Source organism: Balaenoptera borealis, assembly GCF_965194805.1.
Source record: "Balaenoptera borealis genome assembly, chromosome: 6".
In the NCBI taxonomy this organism is placed as follows: domain Eukaryota; kingdom Metazoa; phylum Chordata; class Mammalia; order Artiodactyla; family Balaenopteridae; genus Balaenoptera; species Balaenoptera borealis.
Window position 1 is genome coordinate 118,349,725 of NC_138863.1, and position 16,343 is coordinate 118,366,067.

At 43.8% G+C, this 16,343-nt stretch overlaps 1 long non-coding RNA gene across 1 annotated transcript in view; it reads right to left on the minus strand.

Moving 5' to 3' along the window:
• Window positions 1-4,323: 4,323 nt before the first annotated feature.
• Window positions 4,324-16,343, minus strand: part of LOC309631468 — a 102,757-nt gene continuing 90,737 nt past the window's right edge. The window contains exon 10 of the long non-coding RNA XR_014246268.1: window positions 4,324-8,813. This is a non-coding gene — a long non-coding RNA (uncharacterized lncRNA). The remainder of the gene's footprint in view (window positions 8,814-16,343) is intronic.

A 16,343-nucleotide genomic window follows, 5' to 3' on the forward strand; every position in this document is an offset into this window, starting at 1 on the left:
AGAACTACCATATGAACCAGCAATTTCACTTCTGAGTATATATCTGAAGAAGAAATCACTATCCTGAAGAGGTATCTGCACTCCCATGTTCATTGCAGCATTATTCACAGTAGCCAAGACATGGAAACAACCTAATACATGTCCATTACTGATTAATAAAGAAAAAATATATATATGCAATGGAATATTATTCAGCCATAAAAAGGAGGAAACCCTGCTATTTGTGACAACATGGGTGGGTCAGAATTGGCCCACGTACTGCCAGTTTTCAATGTCCAATTTAATCTCTATTTAGTTGGAGAGATTTAGGTGAAACTAAACATCCTAACTAAGACCAAACTGGACAAGACTGACTGAAAATGTTCTGTCCCAGGTAGTTTCCTTGCCTCCTTGGTCAACTGCTGTTCACTCCACTTTCCCTGAGACTTCCTTGGACCCCACACAGAGATGCGGCAGCAATAGCTGTGTGCTCTGTTTTAGGAAGGGACTGAGGCATTCACCGCAGCAAATCTTCCTGGTAGCCATAGGAATCCGCAATGCTTTGGGAATGTCATCCTTCATAGTTAAGCAAGGGTTTTCAATAATAGTTATACTTTGGCATCACCTGAAGAGCTTTTAAAAAATTACTATTGCCCCAGGCCCCTTCAGGACCAGTTTAATTAGAATATCTGAGAATAAGGACCTCAGGCTCCAGGAGTTTGATAAAGCTCTACAGCTAATTCTAATGTGCAGCCATGGTTGAGAACTCTTCTATCAAAACTTCGCAGTACTAGAAATTCCCCCGTTGAAGTGCAAAACTTTTGAGCAGAAGTGAAAAGTAAAACAATTACCAGTCATTAACATCTCTAGAATGAATTAATTTATGAGATGATTTCAAATGTTGAGGCACTGTCCATGAAGAAGGGGGTATATAAGAGAGAGGTGTGGTGCTGGTATCAGGGAACAGTATGAAGTTTTCATAGGAACATTGGTGTCTAAGCTCACACTTGAGGTTAGCTCACCCACAAGCCAGAAAGCACTGTTTCCCAGGATAAAGGAAGAATTTACCTGCTCATCCACTTTCAACCATACAGAGGGCTGGAATCAAAAATCAACACCATTGTATAGAAACCCCTTATAAAAACCCTCAATAAAAACAAGGAAAACTTTTTCTTTCTTTAAAATCTTTATTAAATCAAATGAAGCCAGAGTCCCGTGGCTGTGATTTATTGCACTGGGAAAAGCCAGAACAACCAAATGACATATTTTCTTTTACTCCTGGCAAGTAATTAGCCTCTGTATTGCTAACGGGCCTGTCAGCAGCCCTGTCAAGGAGAAAGTAAACTCAGCTACTTAGAAGTGCCAGGCTTTTTGCATTACTCACTTTCCCCTTTGCCCTTAAAGACATAGTCCCTTTTTGCTGGTCAACTGTCTCTGTGTGAGTAAGACAGGGAAAGAAGGATTGGCAGTGGCATCATGCCGTCACTGACCACAAGACTGGAAACGCTGTGCTGGAGACAAATGAAAGGGCACATTGCCCCACCACGGGCAAATTCTGCCTGATAATCACTGATAATACTTGCCATAATTCACCTCTGTTCATCCTTGCAGCTGCCCTGAAAGTTTAGCTCCAGTTTACAGGGGGAAAAGAAAACAGAAGTTTGCGGAGATTAATTCACCCAAGGCCAGGCCGATACTGGGGGGGCCAGGATTTGAACCCAGGTCTGCCTGCCTCGCCAGGCCATTCTGGTGCCAGAGCACGGTGCCTGAAAGCAAACGAAGGTTAGGTGGCATCTAATACCGTGCCTGGAATGGAGCAGATGCTTCATTGATGTTAGCTGTCTCCTTCCCTCTCTTCTCAGTGATGACAGTTGCTCAAATATCATATATATAAAGATTGAATATATCTGTGATGTTCAATTTTGCCCCCCCGGAGATATTTGGCAATGTCTGGAGACTTTTTTAGTCTTCACATCTAGGATGGGGGGATGCAACTGTCATCTAGTGGGTAGAGGCTCAATGTGCCACAGTATACAATATGCCACAGCACACAGTACACATGACACAGCACACAGTACACAAGACACAGTACACAGTACACAGCACACAGGACACAGCACACAGCACACAGGACACAGCACACAGTACACAGGACACAGCACACAGTACACAGAACACAGCACACAGTGCACAGTACACAGGACATAGTACACAGTACACATCACACAGCACACAGTACACGGGACACAGCACACAGTACACAGCACACAGCGCACAGTACACAGTACACAGCACACAGGACACAGCACACAGTACACAGGACATAGTACACAGTACACAGCACACAGTACACAGTACACGGGACACAGTACGCAGTACACAGGACACAGTACACGGGACACAGCACACAGCACACAGTACACAGTACACAGTACACAGCACACAGGACACAGCACACAGTACACAGGACATAGTACACAGTACACAGTACACAGCACACAGGACACAGCACACAGCACACAGTACACAGGACATAGTACACAGTACACAGCACACAGTACACAGTACACGGGACACAGTACGCAGTACACAGGACACAGTACACAGCACACAGCGCACAGTACACAGTACACAGCACACAGGACACAGCACACAGTACACAGGACATAGTACACAGTACACAGCACACAGTACACAGTACACGGGACACAGCACGCAGTACACAGCACACAGGACACAGCACACAGTACACAGGACATAGTACACAGTACACAGCACACAGTACACAGGACACAGCACACAGCACACAGTACACAGTACACAACACACAGTACACAGGACACAGCACACAGTACACAGTACACAGCACACAGTACACGGGACACAGTATGCAGTACACAGCACACAGTACACAGTACACAGGACACAGTACACAGTACACAGTACACAGTACACAGCACACAGGACACAGCACACAGTACACAGGACATAGTACACAGTACACAGCACACAGTACACAGGACACAGCACACAGCACACAGTACACAGTACACAACACACAGTACACAGGACACAGCACACAGTACACAGTACACAGCACACAGTACACGGGACACAGTATGCAGTACACAGCACACAGTACACAGTACACAGGACACAGTACACAGTACACAGTACACAGTACACAGGACACAGTACACAGAACACAGCACACAGCACACAGTACACAGTACACAGTACACAGTACACAGCACACAGTACACAGCACACAGGACACAGTACACAGTACACAGTACACAGCACACAGTACACAGCACACAGGACACAGTACACAGCACACAGTACACAGTACACAGCACACAGTACACAGTACACGGGACACAGTATGCAGTACACGGGACACAGTACATAGGACACAGTACACAGTACACAGCACACAGTACACAGTACATGGGACACAGTACGCAGTACACAGGACACAGTACACAGTACACGGGACACAGTACATAGGACACAGTACACAGTACACAGCACACAGTACACAGGACACAGTACACGGGACACAGCACACAGTACACAGGACACAGCACACAGTACACGGGACACAGTACACAGTACACAGTACACAGTACACAGCACACAGTACACAGTACACGGGACACAGTACGCAGTACACAGTACACAGTACACGGGACACAGTACGCAGTACACAGGACACAGGACACAGTACACAGCACACAGTACACGGGACACAGTACACAGTACACAGCACACAGTACACAGTACACAGTACACAGCACACAGCACACAGTATATGGGACACAGTACGCAGTACACAGGACACAGCACACAGTACACGGGACACAGTACACAGTACACAGGACACAGGACACAGTACACAGCACACAGTACACGGGACACAGTACATAGGACACAGTACACAGTACACAGCACACAGTACACAGGACACAGGACACAGTACACAGCACACAGTACACGGGACACAGTACATAGGACACAGTACACAGTACACAGCACACAGTACACAGTACACAACACACAGTACACAAGACACTGTACACAGTACACAGCACACAGTACACGGGACACAGTACATAGGACACAGTATGCAGTACACGGGACACAGTACATAGGACACAGTACACAGTACACAGCACACAGTACACAGTACACAACACACAGTACACAAGACACTGTACACAGTACACAGCACACAGTACACGGGACACAGTACATAGGACACAGTACACAGTACACAGCACACAGTACACGGGACACAGTACGCAGTACACAGGACACAGCACACAGTACACGGGACACAGTACACAGTACACAGGACACAGTACACAGTACACAGTACACAGCACACAGCACACAGTATATGGGACACAGTACGCAGTACACAGGACACAGCACACAGTACACGGGACACAGTACACAGTACACAGGACAGTCCCTCCCACAACAGAAACATATATGATGCAAAATGCCAATAGTGCTAAGGATGAGAAACCCTGGAATAAATAAAGCAAATGCATGGCAGTATAAAATAAAATAAAAGAGTATTCATACTCTTCCTCTTTTATTCCCTGATGCAGACGTTCCTCTCACTGTCTAAATGAAAGCAAACTCCCAGACAGAGCCAGTGGCTAGTGGCGGGTTGTAGCACATGGATTTCCGCTGAGTCCATGGAGCTTGCGTGTGCTAACCGTGTCTCTTGAGCCCTTTCCCTCTCCAGATACTAGGTTTCTACTGAGTTACTCCATTCTCCCAACCACTGCTCCCAAAGCCCTCCCGTGGTAGGTTAAAAAAAACCCAGACCCATTGTGCCAGGGTTCTGGATTCACATGTGTGATATTTGGAAGGCAAAAGGGAGGCAGACATTTTCTTCTGGCTGCAGGGTCATAGAGACGTGGGGTTTACCTTGAGCAGTCAGCAGCCCCGTGGAGTGGAGAGGCAGTTGTGCAGTGGCAGCACCTGGATGGCAGAAGCACTGCTAGTGGCAGCGCCCCGATCCCCCTCCTCCCTCACTGGGGTGGCGGTGGGTGCTCCCCCATTGGGCCAGTGCAGCCACCTTGTCTCAGGAGCTATTCCTGGATGCCAAGCCCAGAGCCGCTCCTCCAGCCTTCCCAACAGTTACACCAGGCTTTGATGCTGGTCCTTGAGCCTATCACCATTTCATGTCAATCCCCTTAATCTTGCCCACTTGCCCATAAAGTCCTTTTATTAAGCTGTCTTCAGTTAAACCTTCTGTCTGCCCTTTCTGTTTCCTATCAGTAACCGGGCTGACGCTCCTCCTTGCCATTTCATAATATGCCCTGCATGGGCAAAGTAATCAATATGATTTTTACATATTTTAGCTATTTTCTCATGCACATAGATCCAGAGAAAAGTTGGTGAGTTTATAGAGATGCCTGTCGTGCAAGACCTGCATAATCAAATTTTCCTTAGTGCAATAGTAGTAGGAGTAGTAGTAAGTGGTAATAAAAACAATAATAACAATAGCTAAAGTATTAGTGTCTACTATGTGAAAAGAACTATGCCAGACCCTTTATACTCACTGTCTTATTAACTTCACACAACCCTACAGAGTATTTATTTTCCACTGTTTACAGATGAAGAATTGAGTCATAAGTAAAAGCCACATATCTACTAAGTGGCAGAAGCATGATCTGGACCCAGAACTGATAGAAAAGCCATTAATGTTTTCATTATACCTTTTATTTATGTCTTCAGTAGACAGAACTCTTGCAGTGGCAAGTGGCACAAACCCAACTGGATCTTGCTTAAAGGTAAAATGAGGTTATAAAATACTGCAGAAGCTCACAGAATCAAAACAAGTGCTTAACAACCAGGATTTAGAAATCATGGGATCTAAACATCTGAATCCCCCACCAGCCCAGTTCCAAATCCAGCTCCATGGAATAAAACTCAGGTACCCCCCCAGGACTGTGTCTATCTCATTACATCACTTCTCTGAGACCAGCGTCCTCTTCTCTGATAGGCCTTTCCATGCAAGCAGATATATGAGATGAAAAATATGGAACCAGCCAAGAAAATCTAGTGCTCATAGATCTCTGATTGGTCAGCTGGGTTGCATGTCCACCTTTTAGAAAAATTAGTATAGCCAGAGGGGTAATTCAATTTGGGTAACATCTCGATCCCTGGGGGTGGGAGAGAGGTGATGCTTTGATTGGCAGCTTGCTTGAGAAGCACAGAAATGAAGGGAGACCAAACCAGAAGAAAGGAAAAGGGCACTGAGCAAACAACCACAAGAGATGCACATTATGAAGTCCTTGCAAGTCACCTTTGTCAATGCATGTCTCACTTTGGAGATTTAAATAGATGATGACTCTGTCTGAACTCAGATAGTACTTGACCCCTTGAAACCTTTAATTCTGTACTTTTTCTGAAAACTATATGAGATGAAATGTCTGGTACCACCAAACCGGGGCACAAGCTGGAATGATTAGACCATGAGCATTTTTAGTTCCTGACCTCCCAGTGGATAAATCCCCTAAGTGGCATGTGGCCAAGCACACCAAGGTGATTTCAGTCTAGGCACAGGAAAGCATGTAAAGAATGGAGATTTAATGTCTCAAGGTAGCCTCTAGAAATCCAGCCCAGAGGTAAACTGGGAAGTATAATGAGAAAATAATGCTAACAACAATAGTAGCAGATAACAGTTGGCTCTCATGATGTACCAGAAACTGTTCTATGTACTTTGCATATGTAACTAATTTAATCTCCACAACAATCCTACAAGGTAGATACTATAGTATCATCCCCAGAGTGAGTTTAAGTAACTTGCCCAAAGTAAGTGATCCAAACACAGGCATTCTCCCCCTAGAACTCATACCTTGAAGCACTGCCCTATACCCTATGGTAGAAAATAATCTGAAATCATTAGAGCAAACCTGAACTTGCCTAATCGCTGGATTGCTGTTGTAATTAAGAGCTTAGAAAGCAAAAGAAAAGCCCCTCCTCACTTCTCATATATACTCACAGAGGTCATCTTACCAATGGAACAATGTCAGTAGTGAGAGGTAGGTGATGGATTTCTTCAACAGGACACACAAAACGTATCATCAGGGTCACAGCTGGCAAATCTGACTACATGAAAGTCAACACTTTTACATAACAAAAGACATAATAAGTAAAGTTAAAAGACAAGTCATAAACCAGAAAAAGCACTGTTAATGTTCAAAGCTAACAAAGGATTAAAATCCTGAATATAAAAAACTCCTACAAATTAATAACCCAAGAGAAAAATAGACAAACTATAAAAAGGCATTTCACAGACATATGAAAAGACTGTCAACCTCTTGTGCAGTCAGGAAGATATGAATAAAGCACTGTAGGGGAGCAAAACTTGCCACCCCAAAATGTCTCTTTGGTATGCAAATTATTTCAAACTGAAGACCATCAAGGCCCAAAAGACTCAGGAAGAAAATTGATGTTCCTCTGATTGCCTAAAAAATTTAGATAGAGGGCCTGTTCCCCCAATAGAGCCATCACCAGCGAGATCTGCAAGGAATGTGGGTGAGGTGTGAGGGAGTAGCAGGGCCTAGAGATCAGACTCCACTCTGTGTCCCATTGTCTCTGCCTGGTCCAGCAAATCTTTGTTTACCAGATATTTGCTTTTCCATCTCCATGTAAATTGCCTTCCTCCCCTTTGAAGTCCCAAAGCCCTACCCTCAGCATCCTCTTTAGTGTTTAGCTGAAGATGGTATTTAAGGTGAGGGCTTCACCCATTTTGGCAAGTTACTCAACTCAGTTTTCCTTGGTCTCTCCCATGCTTACATGTTATTAAACCTTTTTTAATTTCTCCTGTTTATCTGTCTCATGTCAATTTAATTCTTAGACCAGCCAGAAGAACCTAGAAGGGTAGAGGAAAATTTCTTCCTCTTTGACAGCACCAATGAGAAACCAGATCACACCCATCCAATCGGCAATGAAGCTCAAGGCTCACAAGTCTGGTCCTGACAAAGGTGTGGAAGATGGGAGCTTCCTATCCTTCTGGTAGGAGGTGAGGTGGTGGGACAAGCACACCTCTTTGGAGAATAATCTGACAACACCCATCAACACCACATCCAGGCATCTGTCCTAAAATCACTCACATGTGTGCACAAGGGGATGTCTATCCCCAAGAATGTGGGTAATGCTGAACCGTTAGGTGGCGTTTTGGGGGTCTCCGAGGAGCTCAGTTCTTTTATGTCTCAGTGAAGAAAGAATTCAGCCAGAGGCAAAGAGGTAGATAAGAAATGATTTATTAGAGTAGGATGCTTGTGAAGCTTACAAGCAGGTGGGCGAGAGGGTGCTGTGCCCCAAGAACTTAGTGGGCTACATTTTTATAATCAAAAGAAAAGTGGGGAAGGGGAGAAGACCACCTTCTTCCTCATTCTTTTTTTTTTTTTTTGGCTGTGTTGGGTCTTCGTTTCGTGCGAGGGCTTTCTCTAGTTGCGGCAAGCGGGGGCCACTCTTCATCGCAGTGCAGGGGCCACTCTTCATCGCGGTGCGTGGGCCTTTCACTATCGCGGCCCCTTCCGTTGCGGGGCACAGGCTCCAGACACGCAGGCTCAGTAGTTGTGGCTCACGGGCCTAGTTGCTCTGCGGCATGTGGGATCTTCCCAGACCAGGGCTCGAACCCGTGTCCCCTGCATTAGCAGGCAGATTCTCAACCACTGCGCCACCAGGGAAGCCCTTCTTCCTCATTCTTGAGTAGACATCACGCTTCCATCATCAGCCCCTCCTCCAGGTTGGGCAGGGGAGTTTTCTTGTCCCTACATGGTCAAGCCAGGACTGTCATGGCACTATGGAAAAATTATTTTAGGTTTCAGTACAATGAGGGTCTTTCACTTTGAAATGTCACCTTTCCATAAATTGTTGTTTTTCATGTGTGCTGAGAGCATGTCTTAGGGGTCATTAACTTACTGAGCTTACTGGGCAGGATGTGGGTCTCATGCCACCATTGTTTTATTGTTTTGGGACAAGTCTCATGCTTCTGCTGCATGGGTTTTTTGTTTAGCAGGCCTGCTTGGTTTTGTGGTTAAGCAAACCTGCTTTCTTGAATGATCATTAACTTACAGGGGTCTCCCATACTTTTTTCTTTACTTAAAATCCCCTAGTGGGATTAATTATTTAATTACCTAATTTGTCCCTTTACTCCGTCCCTATCAATGTGGGCAATGTCTGTAATTTTGAGAAATTTCAAACAACTGTACTTTGCAAACCACAGAACAATCATAATTTAATTGAGGCATGTTTCTATAATGGGATATTCCACAGCAGTTCAAAAGAATGAAGGGACACAACATACATCAAAATAGATAGAAATGAAAATATAGCATTGAAAGAAAAAGCAAGTTATACTATGATATGAAGAGTTTATACCAATTTTGTAAATTTTAATTTACATAAACTATATACAGTATAAATTTTAATGTACATACAGCATTTACATACAATAATAAATGTTAGTTTATGTTTGTAGAAATAAATAATTTCATTTTAAATTAATTATTATATTTAATTTAAGCTTAAAGTTTATGCAGTATATAAATATAATTTATATAATTATGTTATATATAAATTATGTTTATATTAAATATAAAACTTAATTCATATACAGTATGAGTTTATGTCTTTTAAGTTTATAATATTTTATGTGAATATGAATATATCATTAAAATGTGAAATACATGTAGAATAGTTATATTTGTTGCCATAGTACTTGCCTCTGGGAGAACATGGGAGCCAGAAAGGATACAGAAGGAACTTTAATTATATTTGTAATGTTTTATTTCTTAAAAAATAAATAAATCTGTGTGGAAGGTACATAGGTGTTTTGTTATATTTCTATTTCTAATATTTTTTATTTTTAAAAATTTATGTAACAAATATATATATAAATGCTTCCAAGTTTCATTCTTCCAAGAGAAGCAAGGGCTGGGTTGATGGTCTGAAGCAGCAAGTGGGTCGTGTCTGGACCTTAGGGCCTGGTGCAGACCTGGCGAAGGGACAGGTCAGCTCGTGGACCTGCCTGGTCAGGGATGGAAAGAAGATAACGGAACAACCTCCAACACAACTCCCAGAGGAGACTCTGGGTGCTGGGAGGCCAGGGAACTTCAAAACAACCAGTGCAGAGAGGATCTTTCTGAACAATAGGCGCTAATCCAAAATCCATTTCAATTTGGTTTAGGAAAATATACCCATGCCTACATCTTAAGGCAGGGATATCTGATGTTCTGAAAAATCACACTGAGGTCAGATTCTGAAGTTGAGAGCTGCCTTAGGAAGAGTTAGCAAGGTGGCTAGCACCTTGCCCTCTCATTGGGCAGCCTCCCAATTCTAGGCTGAGCTGGTGACCGGCAACTCCATCTCTCCATCTCTCAAGCAGAAGCACCCCAGGGTTCCTCTAGACTTGGTTCGTGGGCCCTTGCGCAAGTCACTTTCTTCTCTGAATTTCTATTTCCACACGTGTGAAACACAACATGTGTACCTGCATATGTGTGTATGTATGCCCATACACACACACACACACACACACACACACACACACACACACACACGACCTTTCTCCAGAGCTGCTGTCTCTCTGTTTCATACAATTGTGTTTGGATCATTCACATATGGCTCTTGCCAATAATGTTGATAAATAGGATGAGCTGAATAATGAGGGTTGAGGAGCAGGGGATGGTCATTCAGATAAATCCATCCACCATAACTACATAGAGAAAAGTCAGTGTTGATTATGCACAATCATGTAGGAAGGCCCTACCCCTTTCTAGCTTTGAGAGCCTGGACAAGTTATTTCACCACCCAATTTCCTCTTGTGTAAAAACAGATTAATATCATCCACCTTTTGTTGCTGAAGGGAGAAAAAAAATGAGATAATATATGTGAAATCATATATAGAACCCCCCAAACTGTAAGTATTCAATAAGTGATAATGTCTGTGTATCTATGTCTGCATAGGAGTGTTTATCTGTAGGCATTTATGTCTGAATATGGATATTTATCTCTATGTATGGATATCCATTTCTCCAAGCAGTCTTGAGTCTGCCCAAAAATATCCAGGGGAAAAAATAATGATTAGATTTGTCGAGCGAAGTTTTCCAGGCTGCCTTTCTGACTCCAGGCAAGTGAGCATTTGGCACGGGTTTCAGTTTTCACAGCCACAGCAGTTTCAACATCCCCACCACAACAGTGCCTGGGGATACCTCTTTGTCGGAGTTCCTCTGGTTGACTTTTTTAAATGTCTGGGCCTCCCTGTTATGTTTACAAGATGTTCATGGGTGGTGTGCTTGGAATTGAAAAAGCCCAAGATCACCTATCATTTTGCTCCTGTCCTCATTGGCAACCAGTATATCGCTCCACTGGGTCCTTGAAATCCCGTGAGCCACGCCCCAGACCCCAGGCCCTCCTTAGCCTGCATCTCCCTGACTCCTACGTCCACTGTTGATCAATAGTATTGATTCGTTTGCTTAGGGTTTTCACTTTTACTTCTTAGCATAAAGTAAATAAAAGTCTTAGTCTGGAGTTGAGCTGTGCACTAAAAGTAGCCTTTAAAATGTTTTCCATAACTCAACTTTATTCTTTTGTTTGACTCCCTAATCCACAAAAATAGCAGAACAATTTCTGTGGGCTGGGAGTTGCCCCTCTTCCAGAGCGTTATTCCATCTGGTTAGCCCTCAGTCTGTAGGATCAGGGAGATGCTGAGTCACATCTTACCCAACCAACTGGCCCCTCAGTTCCAGCCACTCCTGGGCCCCTTGGGTATATAGGAAAAAGTCTATCGCCTCTGGATTGGCCTAGTTCCCAGGAAACGCTGACTTCCTATGTAAGGCCCCTCTGCTTAGACTCACCATGTGCCCTCCTCTCCCCTGGGTCTTCCTTCCTAACAGAAGACCCACTAGGGAAAGACAGTAAGGGTCCTCTCTGTTCTTGGACCTTGTGAGTCTATCTTGGGTTCTGCCTGACCATCACCCCACCCCCAGGCTATTTCGGAGACCCATCAGCTTCCCATTTCTCATCACCTCTCTCTCTTCTCTTTCCCTCAGCCTGGGGTAACATTTTCCAGTCTCAAAATCTGGGAAATACCGGGAAGAAAGACAATTGATTAATATTCTAAAGATTTTATCCCACCCAAAATGTCATGTGTGCCCAGGTCCCAATATACATGAAAGCGGAGGAGAAGCAGGTGGGCTTCTATCAGTCACACGCATTATTGAGTTCACACAGGGTTCCAGGCACTCTGAGGAGCACTGAGGATATAGAGATGAATAGAACAAGGTCCCTGCTCTCCAGACACTCCTAGTCTAGTGGGGGAGGGAGCCAGGAAAACAAATAATCACCATGCAATATGATAAGTGCAATAAAGGGGTACTCATCAGATCAAGGAAGGAGCGTTCAATTCACTGGTGGGCAGGGATGGTGTTTTGGTCAGTTTGGGCTGCTATAACAAAGTCACATAGACTAGGTGGCTTATAAACAACAGAAATTTATTTCTCACAATTCTGGAATTCCAAGATCAGGATACTAGCACGGTCGGGTTCTGCTCAAGGCCCTCCTCCGGCTTGCAGACTGTCGACTTCTCCTTGTATCCTCACTTGGTAGAGAGCAGAGAGAATTCTCTGGGGTCCCTTTTATAAGGTCACTAATCTCATTCATGAGAGCTCCACCCTCATGACTTCGTTATCTCCCAAACCAAATACCATCACACTGGAGACTAAGATTTTAACATTTGAATATGGGGGGAAACAGACATTCAGTCCATTGCAGATGGTGAGGGTGATTCAGAAAGTCTTTCTGGAATGGATGCTAAAAGGTCCAACTGACCAGAAGCATCCCTTCCTTCTCCTCCCTGCAGGCACTGTCAGCCAAAGTCCTACAATTCCATTGACATTTGCCCACTGGGATTGCTACTTAAGAAGTCCTAAAAGTAAATATTCTTGGTGGTAAGGTATTATGTTATCAGGAAAAGTAACACATTTAGCCTACAAATATACTAGGAGGGTTTATTTATGATCAATTATTAATATGACCCATCTTCACCTAGTAGAGACAGGTCCTAATTGAAAAGAAAACAGAAGGAAGTCTTGAGTAGGGGCACTATCTTGGCTTCCCTAGAAGCACAGCCTAAGACAGGGATTCTTATGCAAGTGGTTTATGAAAGAATGCTTCCAGGAGAAGAGAGAGGGAAGCAGGATAAGACAGGGGAACAAGAGCAAGGATGTGGTCTCAGCTGGAGATGAGCTTCAGTGTAATTTAGGATTGGCCCCACCTGGAGGCAAGAAGGGAGGAGAGGATGGGACAGTGGGGGACATCCTCTTTTGAGAAGGCTCCCACTGTCTGGGAAGGAGACAGCAAGGAGTGGTTATCAACCACATCTCACAGCAGGGGATGAATGCCCATCAGGCATCTGGAATGTACCAACAGCATCCACTACAGGCCAGGGACCAGCAGGGAGCCTGGGGTCCCCCGCATCCCCAGGGCACTCAGTAGAAGACTTGAAAGACGAAGAAGAAAAGGAGGCCAGAAGAGGAAAGTTCCATCAACCTGGGAGATTCCTAAGGACAGTTCTTGATAAATTGTATTTCTCCTCTGGTAGCCCCCTGAAAGAAGGGAGTATTTCCCCCACCTTGTTCTGCACTTGCCCAACACTCAGCTTAGAAAAGCCTTAGAATCTAGCAATGGGAGGCACCCCAAAGCCCTGATCTGTCTTGCCTCAACTGTGACTGCAAGATCCCAACTCCTCACTCTCCAGGTTGGAAAGGGCTGTCAACAGTCCCTGCATCCACTAATGGTCCCTGACCAGTATTTTCCCCTTTAATCTCTAGCAATGTTAGCGCTGCCTGGCGCATGACACTTACATTATAGCTGCACATGTGGGCAGGAGGTGAGATGCCGCCAACCCTCACTTCCAGATGGTTCTCTGTGGTTTCTCCTCAGCATAGCCAGCCTTGGGGAGCTGCTGAGAAACAGATCAGTGGTCCAGTTCTCAGCCGGAGAGTATCACTGCCATACTGGGGAACTGGCTTCTGCCTTGGCCAAGCTTCAGGGGAAAAAAGCAGAAGGATATGTGAGGACTGGCTCTTCAGGAGTCTGAGGGACTAATGGTATGCAAATGAAAAAAAAAAAAAAAATCTTTGTATATGTTGTTAAGAGTCATGGTTCATAAAATATGCCCCACCCAGTGCTGGGATTCCTTTAGCTAAACTAACGTCTTTCCTTCTAAAATCAAATATTAGCCATTTTCCCAATTCAAATAAATTAATAAATAGAATTTTTTCTATTTACATCTTCTTTCTATTATATTCTCTTACAACTCTGCCACCTGTTTGTTTGCTGGTGAACATTTCTAAGCAACAAAACACAAAGCAAGTATCAACTAGCTATGAACAAAAAACTGTGGGAAAACAAGTTATATCTGGTTCATGCTTAACGAATGTGCAGTCATGGTTCTGATCTTATATTCCATACAGAGAATATTAAAATAATAACTGCCATTTTTAGCCCTACTATGTGCTAGGCTTTGAGATGCTAGACATTTTAACTCTAGTATTCTCATGTGTAATTTAGACAGCATTACCCCTATTTTACAAATAAATACATAAATGGATAAACTGAGGCACAAAGAGTCTCAAAGTTAATAAAACTTTACACAAAAATTAATTTTGTTGTGATGAGGGCATGTAATAAAGAGGCCTGAACTAGTCTTGAAGGTCAGCTAAGGTGTCCCTGAGGAGGTGATATTTGAGACAAGTTCTAAAAGAGGAGGAAATGGGAGAAGGGGGGTCACAGGAAACAGCATTTGCAAAACCTGCGTTAAAGAGTGCAGCTGCTTTGGAAAACATTCTGGCAGGTCCTCAAGAGGTTAAATGTAGAGTTACCATAAGCAACTCCTTCCTGGAGAAGGAATGAAAACACAGTCAGCTTCTGAATAAACTTCTAGAAAAACTCCAATTCTAAGGAAGGATGGGCAAGTCATGGGGGGAAAATCCACAAGGACTAGACTTCCTCTTTTCTCCTCAATTTCCATCCTCCATCGGTGAGTTTAACACAGTGAATAAAAAAGATGGGCTACCCCAGTGGTTCTCAACCAAGGGCAACATTCCCAGCAGGGGATATCTGGCAACGTCTGGAGCCATTTTTCATTCTCATAATTGGGAGATGGGGTGGTACCTGCCCAGTGGGCACATGGCAGAAACACACTGTCCCAAGTGGAGAATGGTGTCAACTGGGCCCCAAATTGAACTACAGGCTTTGAAGCAAGCCTCTTTCTGAAAGATAATTTTATCATTCCTAGTAAGAAATGATAGAAAGACACAGACAGGCAGACAGAGAGTGAGGGAGAGAGAGATGTGAGCAAAAGTACTAGGCAGAGACAATCCCAGCTCAACACCATAAAAACTTTCTAGAAAACTTTCCTTTCCCCACATACATTCCACCCAAGGCTACTTTCATTCTGGGTCTTTCTCTTTTCTAAGTCAAAATTCACCTTCTTGATGTTTTCCTTAGAATGTTAGTGTTTGATGGCACTTGGTAAGCCATGAAGACTGGAGGGAGGTACACCCCCAATAGCTTCAAGATGTTTGGGGCATAAAAGTAATCCCATGACAGAGATGAGCACTATTATTACACACAAAGGAGGAGGTGGTAGCCTTGGGCTCTAAGCAAACTTGAAGAAAGGTCCAAATACTGGTGAGCTCTGAGTTTTTCACCCAAAAGTTTATCACCTTTCTGAAATTTCTATCATTAGAGACAATTTGGGGGTGACAGTTCCTTTAAACTCAATGACAAAGAATCCATGCATTGCATTTTACTCCTCATCCTGTATGCAAGCATAAGAGTAGTCATTATGACTTATATTCAAATTTCTTTCCATTTTACTTTCCTTAATATTCTCTGCTGCCACTTTAGCCACCACTGCTACAGCTCCATTAACTACACCGAGCAGTCCAAATGCAACACCTTGCCCAAACCTCCCCCCATAAAATTACCATTCACTCTGTTCACATTAAGTAATGATTTGCAACGTCCTTCTCCCTTTTCCTGTTCACAGCTCTGCCAATAGCATTTCTTAATGCAAACAATAAAAACTGAATTACAAGTGTGATCCAATTTTGCTCTGCATAATTAGTGGATTAGACATCAGAGAAAATCCACTTATTTTCACAGCTCATCCAACTCCCCACCTCCCCCACCCCCCACACACAGAAATAAAGGCTCCAGGAGCACAAAGTGAGAAAGGGCTTCATTTCTAAACAACAATCACAGCTATCAAATTGTTTTTCAGATGACTCCAAGTATGATCCTTTCTCAGTTGGATTTTTTCCCCT